At 46.6% G+C, this 13958-nt stretch overlaps 1 protein-coding gene across 2 annotated transcripts in view; it reads right to left on the bottom strand.

Annotated features, from left to right (window-relative positions):
* BSDC1 (BSD domain containing 1) overlaps positions 1 to 13958 on the bottom strand; it is a 217421-nt gene that overhangs the window by 103243 nt on the left and 100220 nt on the right. The window lies entirely within an intron of this gene.

The raw sequence follows: 13958 nt of genomic DNA, 5'->3' as shown, positions 1-13958 counted from the left end.
AGCAGCCAGGCTTATCTCAAGAGGGAATGTGAGCAGTAACAGAGGTTACACAGAGGTCTTACAATCACAGTGGTTCAAGTAGACACTTGCACTCAAGGTTTCTTGGTAAAACGTGTATTAATTTATTACACAGTCATTTAGAAAACATGCACTAGAAGGAGGCAACTTAATATCATACTCAAATATACTTCAATACCAAACCAATACGTTTCTGAGTAAATCAGGCTCCCCTGAAATAGGAGAAAAATAGCATTTCAGTTACTTTGAATGGGAGTAAAAAGGCACAAGTTAATAGAATAGATCACAAATACTTTCTTAGGCAGTGCAAAAAGTTTCAGTTCACTAGAGGACTCGATTCAGTTCAATAGGCCTAGGCCAAAGTCAATGGACTAGTGTCTTGGATAGGAAAGAGCAGTTCTTGTAGTAAACGTTAAAGTCTTTCCAAAAGTTCTCAGAAGTAGCTTGTACGAAAAAGAATCATATGTTGGGTCACAAGCTGATTAGGCCTGCAAGTTGGGAAAGTTTCACAAACTTTCACTGCGAGAGGTACGTTCTCTCAATCGGGTTGGCACAGTACGTTAATAAGAAGAAAAGATGCAGCTGAAGACGTTGGTTCCTGACAGTTTAGTATTTAGTATTTTATTTATTTCTATAGCGCACCAGGCCCAGGGGCAACCGGGCGCTTAACTTAGTTACAACAAGATGAAAGCATGACAAGGCAATGTGACAGAGTATTACAAGATTATTACAGGAAGATTTACAAAATTTACAAAATATACATTCAAATGAATATCGATAAGGCAGTGATTTACAGGATAGTTAATAAGGGATGCAGAGTAAGTCAAAGTGCAAGTAGGGCAGTAAGCTGGTGTTAGCAGTCTTGGGCGGATAGCCATGCTTTGGTAAGGTATTTGAATTTCAGGAAGGAAGGTTCTGCTCTAAGGTCATTGGGGAGTGAGTTCCAAAGTTTGGCTGCCAGGATGGGGAAGCTGGTTCCACCAGATCTTTGGAGATTAAAACGCGGGATGTCAAGGCAGTTGGCTTGGGCCGCTCTGCGAGGTCTGGTGGAATTGTGGAAAGAGAATCTGTTTGCCAGGTAGCGAGGGGCTTGGTTGTGGAGGCATTTGTGTGTGAGAGCCAAGGACTTCAAGGAGATGCGCTGTGGGATAGAGAGCCAGTGCAGGTTGCGCCTGGTGTCAGATATATGCTGGCGCCTAGGAATGTTAAGGGCCGCTCTGATCGCATTGTTTTGGACAATTTGTAGCTTGTTTAAGTTGCAGAGATTAGTACCTAGATAGAGGGCATTACAGTAGTCGACCTTGGATAGTACAAGGGTCCTGGCCAAGGTTACGCAGTTGGCAGTTCCTGCAGATCTCGCAGTTCCTGAGCTTCAGTCGTGGAGACAAGAGGGAGGGCGTTGGGGGACTACTGCACTGCACGGGACGGGTCAAACAAGCCGGCAAATGGCAGATCTTCGGTTCAAGTAGCTGTTGTCAAGCACACAAGCTGGTGTCCTTCCCCCTTGTTAATCCTAACCAGCTCCGAGAATGTAATCCAGGTGGCTTATAAATTGATTGCTCCCACCAACTCCAAGGGAGAAGTCATCCTTGAAGGGGCTTCTCTGTCGAGATGAACTTGGCAATTCGGACCTGCAGCAGGGCCTCACCGGGCAAACCAACGGTCCAGGAGTTGCGGCAGCCGTCCTCTTCCAGCTCGTCTTCGGTTCTTTCGTTCCAGTGTTCGACTCTGCTTTCCTGTCCAAGAGACTCGCCTTTTAAACAGTTTTCTCCCTTTCATTCCAGCCTAGCTGCCACTCACCCAGCAGGGTGGCTGTCCTTGCCGGACAGTCAGCCAGCCATTCACTCCCGAGTGCATTTGGGTCTCCTAGGAGACTAAGCACAGGGAGTTCCGGGCACCTCCCTCACTTCTTGCCCAATCACAGACACTCAGGCACCAGAGACAGTCTTCAGTCCTGAAGCCCGCCAAAGGCATAGAAACAAAGGAACCAAACCTGGTTTGGCACGCAGAGACAAACACTAGAAGGAATTTTACAAAAAGAAATGGTGAAAAAAGAGGACCGTGACCTGTTTAAACAAAGGAGCTTAAGGCGCCATCTTGAAAAACATGGCTCCTGTGATTTTTAGCTACCGGTGTTCGCGGTTGGGAAAAATCATGGTAGTTCGTTGTAAAACCACTGCCACCAGCCATTTCGATAAAGTCAATTTAACTTAACATTCTCCGGGAAACAGGAGTTCATCCCAGAGAAGGTATTTAAAACTTTTGGAATCTAAATGACATCCCTGTGTCACTGCACCGAGGGTGCTGTGTGACATGCGTAAAGATGCCTATGGAGCGGTCTAAAATTCCATAACCAAAAGAAATAAACACAGAAAACTAACAGAATAAAAAAAGTTCAAAGCCCCAAAGTTTAGCAAAAGAGCTGGAGGGCTCTAAGGTAGAGGGGAATTAGCACATTTATGAGAATTCTCCCCAACAGCCACCACTCAAACTATCAGGTGCATGGGCCATATAAGTGTAACAGGCTGACCAACGGAAGTCTTGTCAACTTTACCATAAACCAAGCTCAAGGAGTGGCAAGAGAATAGTAATCCGCATTTGCTGGTGCGGTATGCAAATTACTCTGAACCATCCCCTACCACGGGAAGTACGGATTGTTTTCAAACCGCTGGGGCTAAGCATCAGAGAACCAATAACTCGCCTCATGGCTCAATGCCGTCTCAGATGTTTTCTCGACCAACCCTGGGAGAGTCCAAGGCATAGTCCACTAACTGGAAGGGTCATCCATCTCAAACCTTATCGGTTACCAGAAGCTAGGGAGTAGTGGTAGTGCAGAGGAGGGAGTTTTAGAGTAAGAGAGGGAGGAGGATGAGTTCAAGGAAGCGTCACATCAAAGGGTGGAGGCAGTATTTAGGAAAGGTAAGAACATTGCAGGGACAGAAGAGCGGTGGGAGGAGTGAGATGGAGTAGAACAGAAGAAAGGGTAGTACAGGGAGAGGTGTGAGTGAGCGTGTAAGAATCTATCTGAGTCATTGTAAGGAATTATCCAAACCCCATTAAATCAGAAACAACTGGGTAGAGTAGGGGTATTTAGGAAATCCCTGAGTCTAGACCGACAACTTTTAGCTCATCACCAGTAGTACAAGTCTTTTTCAGACCGTAGAAGTCAACTTCAGTAGCATTAACCAGGTTTACGAATGCCTGGGTTAGAGAGGAGGGTCGACACTAGACAAGAGCAAGGCACGACCACAGGGCCCACAAAAATTCCATTAAAAACCATTGAAACATCCTTGAGGCGCAGAGTGATTCTTTTGCCATCTGAGACAGCAGGGAGAGGAGGAAGTGTGGACCCGTCTGGTGTTGATGGGAAGGAGGTTTCGGAGTCTTCCAGAAAAGACAGAGAAGGGTGGTATTATGGCTCTTTCCTTTCTACACCGGCAGAGTTAAAGTCTGCAAATGTGCTTGCTTCTGGTGGATAGGCCTCTAGAAATGCTGAGTTCCTCAGCAATGTAGCTTGGGGACTTGAGGGTGATGCAGCAGGATATAAAGGCGATGCGTGCTTACAGCGGAAGCTAGCGCAGATCGATGCAGTGTCGGGGTGATGCGGTCGAATTTGACAACAATACACCAACAGCCCTAGTACTCCTTGATCTATCTGCTGCCTACGATACAGTGCACCATCAGAGAGTGACACAAAGTTTAGAAGCTCAGCTGTGAATAGATGCGGTCTTGAAGTGGACCACCAACTACCTTGATGATCGTAAAAGGGGAATAAAAGGGGAGACTTGAGCGCAATGTTCCCCTTCCCTACAAGGATAATCTAATCCTCATGATTACATAATGTTTGCATTAAAAGCTTAGCTGACGTGATCAGACTCTTCTTAAAATCTTTCCAATTATTCTCCGATAGAAACTAACTTCTTTGGTATCCCAATCCTGGCCACACTACCTTTCAAAAGGCCACCGCATGGGCATTGCACCCACATTGTCGGACTGGGCGAAGACACTAGGTATTGTTTTTGACCAACTATCACAAGAACAAAAATAGGGAATCACTAGATCCCAAAAACATGCATTTCCAGCTCTACGTCCTTAAGAGAACTGTCACCTACTAGGAAATGACACGGGTAACTGTGGTGACTGTAAAGACCGGAGGGGGAGTCTGTACTTCCGCTCTCTATACGGTAGAGGGGAGACACAGCGACCCCTGCCAAGATTCTCTAGTATTGGTAGACGAAGGAATGTCCACACACTGTAATGGTTTGAAACACAGTCTTTATATAATTAATATTCAAAGTCATATACACGATCACGATAACTCACTTTGTACTTCGGAAATCAACAATGGTAAATATGTACAATTCTAAAGTGGTACCACTAACGTTATTAGATCTCATTAAAGTGCGCATGGTCAGAATGACACACAGATCAAAATAAAGAGGAAACCAGCAGTAGAGAGAGGAAGGAAAGCAAGATGGTTGAGCAATAGGCAGAATACTGGTAACTACCGTTAAACACAGATCTGGGTGGAGATCCCCCCTCCCCCACCTGGCCAACCTGTAGAAGAAAGATACAAGCCCAGTCCATATATTATTCCCACTAGACTTTCCAATAGGTCTGCACCCCCAAAGTACCTGGCGTTGTAGCGATCCTCGTCGGGGAAATCGACAACCCTTCTTGAGTGCCCTCCCTTTAAGGCAGGAGTCGCGGGTCGTCGAACGTCCGACTGAGAACAGGTCGAGCTACGATGGTGAAGTGGCTGCGTCGTTCCTAGCGGTGCTCGTTGACGGGGAAGCGTAAACGTCCTGTCAAGAAGAGGCGTGCGGGGCACCTCGGTGTTGATAGTTCTGGACCGCAAAGAGTTGAAGAATTGTGGCCCAGCAAGGGCGTCGAGTCGTAGGCGTCTCTGTGGTCTTTTGGTGGCGGGAAACCCACCGGTGGATGCTCCTCGGCGCGTCGACAGTCAGGCCTTCTCCAGCAGGATACAGCAGCGACGATGTGGACGACAGCGTCTTTGGATCAATGAAGTTCTTAGGCAACGGGAGCACGGCGACTCCAGTCGGCTACGGCGGTCGTCGACAGTGGCGGACAACAGTCCGCGCGCTTCTCCTTGGAGTTCCACAGCAATCCACGTATTGGGTCGGCAGCCTGTCGAAGGTCTGTCTACCGGGAGCTTAGGCAAAGATCCGCTGTGCACGATGGTCCCTCGTAGCTCGGGAAGAGGGCGCCTTACCAGGTCCTCTCTGAGTAAGTTCTTGAAGCACAGCAGCTTTCAGATTGTGAAGGAGAGCAACAGCAATTCTTCTCGTCCAGCAGGGTTTCAAGATCAAGCTTCAGGTACTCCAGTTACTCGTTGTAGTGGACTTCAGCTTCTGAACACGATTCCTAGCCGTGAGAGGTTCCCAGATATACTGTTGATCTCCCATTCATTCCGCTGGGTCACACTCAAGCATCCAATCACGACTATGCTCATTCATGCAGGCAGGCAGCCAATCAGGGCATTCAGGCCATTCACTTCTCTCCAGACACTCACAACAAGTTATGTGTATTGGGACAAGTACCGAGCCATTCAACACCCCAAACTGCATTCATACCGGTTTCGGGCAGGGCTGTCTCAACCATTGTGTCAACCACCAGATACTAGACAGCCACAACATAGAATGCATATTCGTCACACACTCCATTCACCCAGTTCCAACCCACAGGCGTACCCACAACATACAGTCGTTGAGAAGGCTCCAGCCAGTCTGGCCGGCACTTCCCCCACACTACCATATATGGAACTTCCACCCAAAAGCAAGTCAGGGGGAAGGGACAGAGGCAGGGCTTCCCGGGACTTCGGGAAGATCAAGGTAACAGGTGATGGAAGGCAAGATGACATGGGGGCCATTTTGTCTCCATCCGAAATTTACTACTCCAAATGACAGGGACTGGGCATCCAAAATGGAGGACACTCAGGGCACCAGGCATTTCAGCACGGAGCTGCCACCAGCCCGTACCCTGCTCTGTGGGTCACACACAGGTGCCCAAAAACATTCACTAGGGGCACAGGGTTGCACCCCTACCCATGGGTGCTATAAGGGTATCCCATAGGTCTGTTCACCAAACCAAAAGAGAGCTGCACTGCCAGGAGTCCCACATGAACTCCTGCGTGGAAAACACGACAGAACACACGATAAAAAGCAGTAAAGGACAAGGATACGGAGGCCCTGTCCCTCCGATGCATTTGCAGCATCACAGTGACCAGAACCGTTTTCCTCGCTCATCTAGAATATTGTAACAGTCTCAATCTAGGTCTAAAACAAAAAACAACTAAAACTCCTACAAAATAAAGCAGCTTGACTTAATTTGCGACCCAAGACATAGAAGCATATCTCACGAGGCCTAAAAAGACTCAACGGGCTCCTCGTTGCAAAGAGAATAGCACACAAAATCAACTGTATTACTTTCTAAATGCTCCATTAACAGTGCGCCAAAATACCTGAAGTCTTACGAAAACAAATATACATGCAAGACTGTTAAGATACAAGGTTTACAACCTACCCACGCCCAGGTTCAAAACACAAACAGATATATCGAGCACAGCATTTGATCCAGAATTTCGGACCTACCTCCTAACAACCCTGAAAGCAGAATGCATCTTCAAAAAGAACGTGAAAGCCTGGCTCCATGAACTTCTTCCAACTAAGATGCCGAATAGAATGACCAAAACATCATCCCTACCCTCAATTACCCTTATTCTAGACTCTAAACCATTTCTACTTTACGACTAGAAATTCTGCTGCAGGGCCTCATTTAGACATTATGACAAGCTTGAATTTGCCTGCCTTGGGACTGCGAAAGCTTAACCTACATCCACTTGTTTTGGGTTTGTTGTAATATGAATGAACCGAAAGCACCAGTGTTTCTGTAACCAATGGTGCCTTAGCAAAAGCATCAACCACACAGTGTACCCCCTCCCAACTGGCAGCTCATATCCGATAGAAACTGTAACTAAGCAGACTAATTGGACGTGTAATCTCATTGCATGTACCTATTGCCTGTATGTTTGTCACGTCTTTATATTGTACTCCATGTTCTGCTTCATTTCCCCCCGGTGCTTTAAAGCGGCACCCCCGCGAGTTAGCACATTATAGAACTCAAAAATAAACTGACCACAATCTACACATATCTTTCTTGCAAATAGGTAAAACAGCCAGACCAACTGAAAGGTAATTTATTTGTGCATTGAAAATACCCACAGACAATCTGCTACGATACAGAGACGGTGGAAATAAAGAACAATTACCCTTTGTGCTTACTTATAATCCAGCACTAACATAAATCAATACAAATGTTAGGGAACCACACATCCTGGGATGACTAGCTTCAAGACATTTTCAAGAAAACACCCACAATTGCATACAAGCAATGGGAAACATCCCTGATCAGAAGTGCTTTTCCACCATATCAAGAACAAACGAGACCTGGTACATACCCATGCAATTTTAGAAGTTGCAAAACATGCCAATAAATCTGCACTGAATAACCCATAACTCCACAAAACCAAAAAAGGACAGAAGGGACACAGAAATGCAAATCATTCCAAGTTGCAGGTCTCATCCAATGCAAGAAAAGTCAGCAAGGAAAGTATGTATTTGAGACTTGCCAGGACTAAGTGGAAGGACAAAGCTTTATAGGTTGGACTACTCCAACAGCCTCTTTCTCAATCTACCTTCCGCTACTCTGCGCCCTCTGCAACTAATAAAGAACAGGACTGCAAGACTTATCCGTGGCCGCAAGCTCGGGGACTGTATCACTCCAGCCCCGAAATCTCTCCACTGGCTCCTGGTGGCTGCAAGGATAAAGTTCAAGACCATCTGCATCGTCCACAAGGCGTTCTGGGGCCCGGCCAGCACTACAGCCAACTCCCTCTCCCGAAATATCTCCCTGCTAGAGCCCTTTAGTCTTCTAGTTCTAATTTCCTGCAGGCCAGGCACTTTTCCAAGCAGGCAGTAGGGGGTAGATCTCTCTCCTCTGCATTTGCATTCCTCTGAAATGGCCTCTCTGCCACTCTCAAACTTGAGCCGGACCGCCTGAAGTGCCGGAAGCAGCTCAAGACCTTCCTTTTCTCCTCTGCCTCCCCAACTGAATTTCCTACTTGCTGCAATGCAGGTGGCCTGGCTATCCTCAGTCTCACTGGGTACCAGGCTCCTCCATGAGCAGTGTCATCTACACTTCCTCCGGGACTACCGCGCACTTTGTTTTGTTTTATTCGTATTTAGATAGTGCACAACAGCCCGAGGATATCGTGGCACTTGTTACAGTACAAAGCTTAGTTACTTAGTTACATGGTCATTAGCAGTATATATACACAGGTTACAATATAGTTATATTACATTTGTGTTATATTACAATATACATGGCAGAAGTGGAGGAGGCAGTCCTCCACTTGCTAGTTGAGGAGAGTGGCCTTGAGGTTGTTGCGGAAGACAGAGATGGAAGTTAGCTCAGTGGCAACGTGCGCGTCTTGGAAGCAAGACGACACGAAGCAACACAGGTTCGATCCCCGGGTCCGCGTTTAGAAACCTCTGGGTTTTTAAGCGCGTTATAAATACGTAATTAAGACCAAAAAAAACAATTACGCAACTAAAAAAAACAAACAATTCCTGTAACAGCGCCTCGATGCCCGTGGGCTGTGTGAGCGCTTTAAAAATGTAAAATAAAAAATAAATAAAGTTTCAGCTCCTAGGGTGGCAGGGAGTGAGTTCCAGAGTTCCGGTGCAACATAGGAGAAGCCTAGACCTCCCGCTGTGGCTCTCTTTATGCGTGGTATGTGTAGATGGTTGGTGTACTGAGCTCTGGTGGGGCGAGTGGATGGGGTCCTTGATATTGCTTCAGATAGGTATGCTGGAGCGGATTTGTTGATGCACCTGTGAGTGATGGTGAGGATTTTCAGAGTAATACGGTCTTTGACCCGGAGCCACCGTGCTTCACGTCTGGCGCGGGATATATGGTCTCTTCTAGGGATGCTCATGGCGGCTCTGAGGGCATTGTTTTGTGTGGTTTGCAGTCTGTGAATGTTTTTGGCGGAGGTACCAGCTAGAAGGGTGTTGCAATAATCGAGTTTGGCTCCTATAGTTGCTCTAGCTATGGCCAAGAGGTTGGGGGTGGATAAGTAGGGTTTAATGGCATTGATGAGTTTGGTGCTGAACGCTGATGCAGAGGCTATGGCGCTGACTTGTTTGTTCATTGATAGATTTGCATCAATGTGAACACCTAGAGTGTTGACAGAGGATGATACGGAGATGGTTGAGTTGTCTATGTTGAAGTTGTTGTATTGGGGGATTAGTTTCGATAATGTGTTTGTCTGGCCCAGGATGAGAATTTCAGTCTTCTCCCCGTTAAGACAGAGGCCATTGATTGCCATCCAAGCTTTGATAGTGGCATAGATGTTGTGAAGGGCCGTGGCGGCTTGGTGATAGAGTCCAGATAGGGGTAAAAGTACTTGAGTGTCGTCTACATAGTTTGTATATGCAACACCCATGGAGTCAAGTAGGTCGAAGAGGGGTTTTGTGAAGAGGTTATAGAGGGTGGGGGCTGTACAAGATCCTTGGGGGACACCGCAGTTTATAGTGGTAGGATCTGCGTTAGCTGTGTCGGAGTAGACCTTCATGGCTCTTCCTTCAAGGAAGGAAGTGATCCAGGATGCTGCTTGATTAGAGAAATGGGCTGAATGGGTGAGGTGGGTGGTGAGGGTTTGGTGATCTACCAGGTCAAAAGCAGCTGATAGATCGAGGAGGAGGAGCAAGGCAGGTTTGCATTTGTCCATGATCTGTGAGATTTGATTTTTTAGGTCTAATAAGGCGGGTTCTGTTCCATGCCCGACACGGAAGCCAGATTGTCTTTTGCCTAGTATGGAGTTAGCTTCTATGTATGATTGGATATGGATGTGAGCTGCTTTGTCCAGGAGTTTTAGGAGTAACGGGACTGTCGTTATCGGTCTGCAGTTGTTGGGTTGCGCTGGGTCAAGTGTGGCCTTTTTTTAGAAGTGGCCGCACACAGGCTTCCTTGATATTGTTTGGGACAGTTCCTGTTTGGAAAGATGCGTTAATGAAGGTAGTAATCAGGGGTGCTAGGTCATTGGCGCATTCCTTGATGATTTAGGGAGGGCAAATGTCTGCTTTGCAGAGGGATGGTTTGAGGTTTTTGATAAGATTAAGGATCTCAGGTTCAGTGACGTCTCTGAAGGAGAATTGAGCGTGATTGAGATTACTACGCTCGTCTTGTGTAGGGCGGTTGGTTTTTTGGTTTGGGAGGGCTTCGCAGTGGTTTGGGATTTTGTTCTGGAGGAGTTTTATTTTGAGCATGGCGGACTGAATGCTGGCACACCAGGCTTTGTCTTTAGTTATCTCGTCAGTGGTACCCAGAGGAGTGACTAATTCATTAAAGATTGCGAATAGTTCTTTAGCTTGGGAGTTGGCCTTTGAGATCCTATCATTGAAGGAGTTGGATTTTTCTGCTAAAATGGCTTTTTTATATTGGAGGGCTATTTGTTTGAAGAGGCTCTTATTTAGATCACTCTGATCCGTTTGCCAGTTTTTAAGCGACTCGCGCTTTTGAGCTCGGAGGGTTTGGAGTTCTTCCGAGAACCAAGAGTTGCAGTGAAATGATTTTGTTTCCTTCTTGCTTTCAATTGGGGTTTATGGCATTGGTGAGAGTATCATTGAAGATAGCTGATAGTATATTTGGGTCACTTGGGGGCTGTAACTGTAACCCCTACAGTCACCTACCTCCCTGCACTTACCCAGAGCTGTGCTGCCCTGGCTGCACTTACTCGGAGTAATGCTGCCCCGATTTCACTCCCACCCCCTCCCTCCCTCTCTCTCTCTCCCTTCCACCCTGCATTTTGCGTTGCACTTGCACAATCTGAATGTCACATGGCCTAGTAAGATCGTTTTTCTTGTCCTTCCTCTCTCTTCCCTCCATTGTCTTGTCACGTCTAGAAACACTTGTGTGCAGGCGCATTATAAATGACATATCATATATCATAGACACCATCTCAAAATCACAAAACAAACAGTGGGTCAACACTTCGAGAGGTTGTGATGGTACTGAAAGGTGGCCTCTCAAATAGCACACAAAGGACAACATGGGAGCTTGAGTACCTGAAAATGTTAAACTTGAAAACCACAGGTCTGAACCTTCGACATAGAATTCATGACACACTATGGCCAACTTTTAATCTGGGACCATTAAGGCAACTATACCTAGGCATGCCTGAACGACTCCTAAAAAAACTACAACGCATTCAAAACGCGGCAGCCAGACTACTTCTGAAACTACCCCGAAGAGAACACACCGCACCAGCGCTGAAAACACTACATTGGCTACCAATAAAACAACAAATAAAATTCAAAACAATGTGCATTACGCACAGAGCAGTACACAACGAAGGCGCTGAATTCCTAAGAGACAAACTGCGCCTACATCAACCAACAAAAACGCTCAGATCAAGCATGGACATCCGCCTGGAACCGAAGCCCTACAACAAAAGAAAACTTGGAGGATCCTCCTTCTCTCACCAAGCCCCGAAAACCTGGAACGACCTTCCAAAGCACATACGTAACACAAGAAACCACCTATTATTCAGGAAATTACACAAAACCTGGCTCTTCATGTCATAACTAGAAATACTGGCCACAGGGGCACCGACATAACTAAAAACATCAATGAACGAAGAGCCACCGCGATACGCACCGATAAATCAATGGGAAAATCTGAGGTAAATATCCCACGGCATACTAAAGGACCAAACAGGAGACAGTCGCAATACGACCAGAGACAGTAAACCTAGCAAACCAAGACAAAAAGACTAGAACGAATCATCAAGAAGACCAGGGCCTAACTATGGCCTTCCCCAAAACCCCTAAGAACAAAACAGAGAGGGAAAGGAAGCACTGCATCACGGGCCCAATGCAATGGGTGAGAAACAGAATGTTTCATCACTTCACACGGTCCACCAATACAAAGCAGGTAGCACAATGCCCGACCATACAAAATTACAACTAAACAGTCCCAAGGAAGTTCACCCCACGGAAATCAATGAACCAGTCAGGACAGAAGGATACGAACGTCTGAATACACACGCTCACCAAGAAGGATCCACTAGGACAACACTTCAACACGACCCTGACCCTGAACCACTCAAAGCCTTATCCGACCAGGGTCACACTAGATTGCCTGAGAATAGATATTACCCACCCAGTCCCCCACCTGAAGATTAGGTTCAGACGCACCCACCAATCCAACTATACTCAATAAGTTGGATCAGCGCAACATCACCAAATCAAGTCGACCCATGAGAAACCAGCAACATCCGAACCCACAGGTATACAACTCTAACAGAATCATAAGTACCTGAACCAGGATACAGACTCCACTAACCCAACCCTCAATCTTCTGCATACTTAAACCCACACAAAACCACACAACCATCTCTCTCCCAGCAATCCGCACGCACTTTACCACACTGCATCAACACAAACTTCACCCACAGCACTCGAGGCCTTCTTCCGATCCGATACTAGCACCAAAGCCCAGACCTCGGTGTATACCGAGCTGAAGCTGCCAACAGCACACAACTTCTCCCACTCTCCTTCTCTCCTTCTCCCCTCCTCCCGACTAACCCTACCACACCCTTCTTGTTTACAGATCCGCCAGAGCGCCTGGGGACCAATTCCGTTGGCGACGGTGTGCTATACAAGTACCGCTAACATAACATAAACCAACAGGGCGAGATGACAAACCTGCTTCGCTCTACAGTTGTGATATCTTTCATTATGGGTTCTCTGGATTACTGAAAAAGATTCTATGTAGGCCAGCCACATTTTTTGTTACAGCGTCTCCCGATTCTACTGAACTCTGCAGCACGCCTAGCCCTGGGAGCAGCAAGGCTAACTCACTCTTCCTTTTTACTCCAACAACTTCATTAACTTCCTGTGAAATGTCATACTGACTTTAAAGTTTTGTGTATCGTACATCATGCGATTCATCAATCAGGCCAATTTAAATTGACGCGCTATATCCCTTTGAGACCTCCCAGCTTCTATTGAGGATCCTGGGGTTTCGTGAAACCCATTCAGGTGGTCGTTCTCGCTTCTGCATTGTGGAACACTTCCTTCTCAGCTTCGAGAGATCTCAGAACACTTGAGCTTTAGCAAAGCTGTGAAGACTTATTTGTTTTAGTGGCCCATGAAATCTGAACATTGTTCTTTCTGTTTTTTTCTTTTTGAGAGTCTAGATGCCTTTCGGCGATAGTTCACGCGTTAGAAATACTGATACATGCATACATCAGCTGTGGGACAATACGGTTTAAAATCCCTAATGGAATGGGCAAGACAGCAACAATGGCACGGCTAAGCCCAAATTATTGCCACCCTCTCTCAGGCATGCGGCCTAGGAAGATAACAGAGGGCACTAGACCTTTCAAACTTTAGTCACAGATATTTGCCTGTGTCACACCATATGCAAGCTAGTAAGCTTAATTAACTGAACACTGCAAAGCGGCTACCAAACATTGACGTCTGACTTGAGGTTTTAGTGTACACAGCAGTACAACGTGCCCTTCTTAAGCCTAATTAGGAATTGCACTTACGGCAGGCCTGCATTTTAAAAGTGGACTTGCTCCCTTGTTTACCCTAGTCCCTCTGCCTTTCTGAAACCTTTCCTAGCCATTAGATTCCCCACGACACAACACTTGTTTCGCTGCGCACCACTCTGCACCCTCGTTCTCCTCACTACTTTGCCTACAGTTCATCATTGTATCCCACTACCCTCACCTCTTCCTCAATGTTTCCCACCTCTTCCCCCCCTCCTCAAAAGCTCTCCAGGCCAACTTCGCTGTCTAATCTTATTTATCCTTCTCAACTCCCTACCAGTGCTCCTTACCCCACACTCCA

The sequence above is a fragment of the Ambystoma mexicanum genome, chromosome 11, assembly GCF_040938575.1.
Source record: "Ambystoma mexicanum isolate Mex_15411 chromosome 11, UKY_AmexF1_1, whole genome shotgun sequence".
In the NCBI taxonomy this organism is placed as follows: Eukaryota; Metazoa; Chordata; class Amphibia; order Caudata; family Ambystomatidae; genus Ambystoma; species Ambystoma mexicanum.
This window is presented reverse-complemented; position numbering and strand designations above follow the sequence as displayed.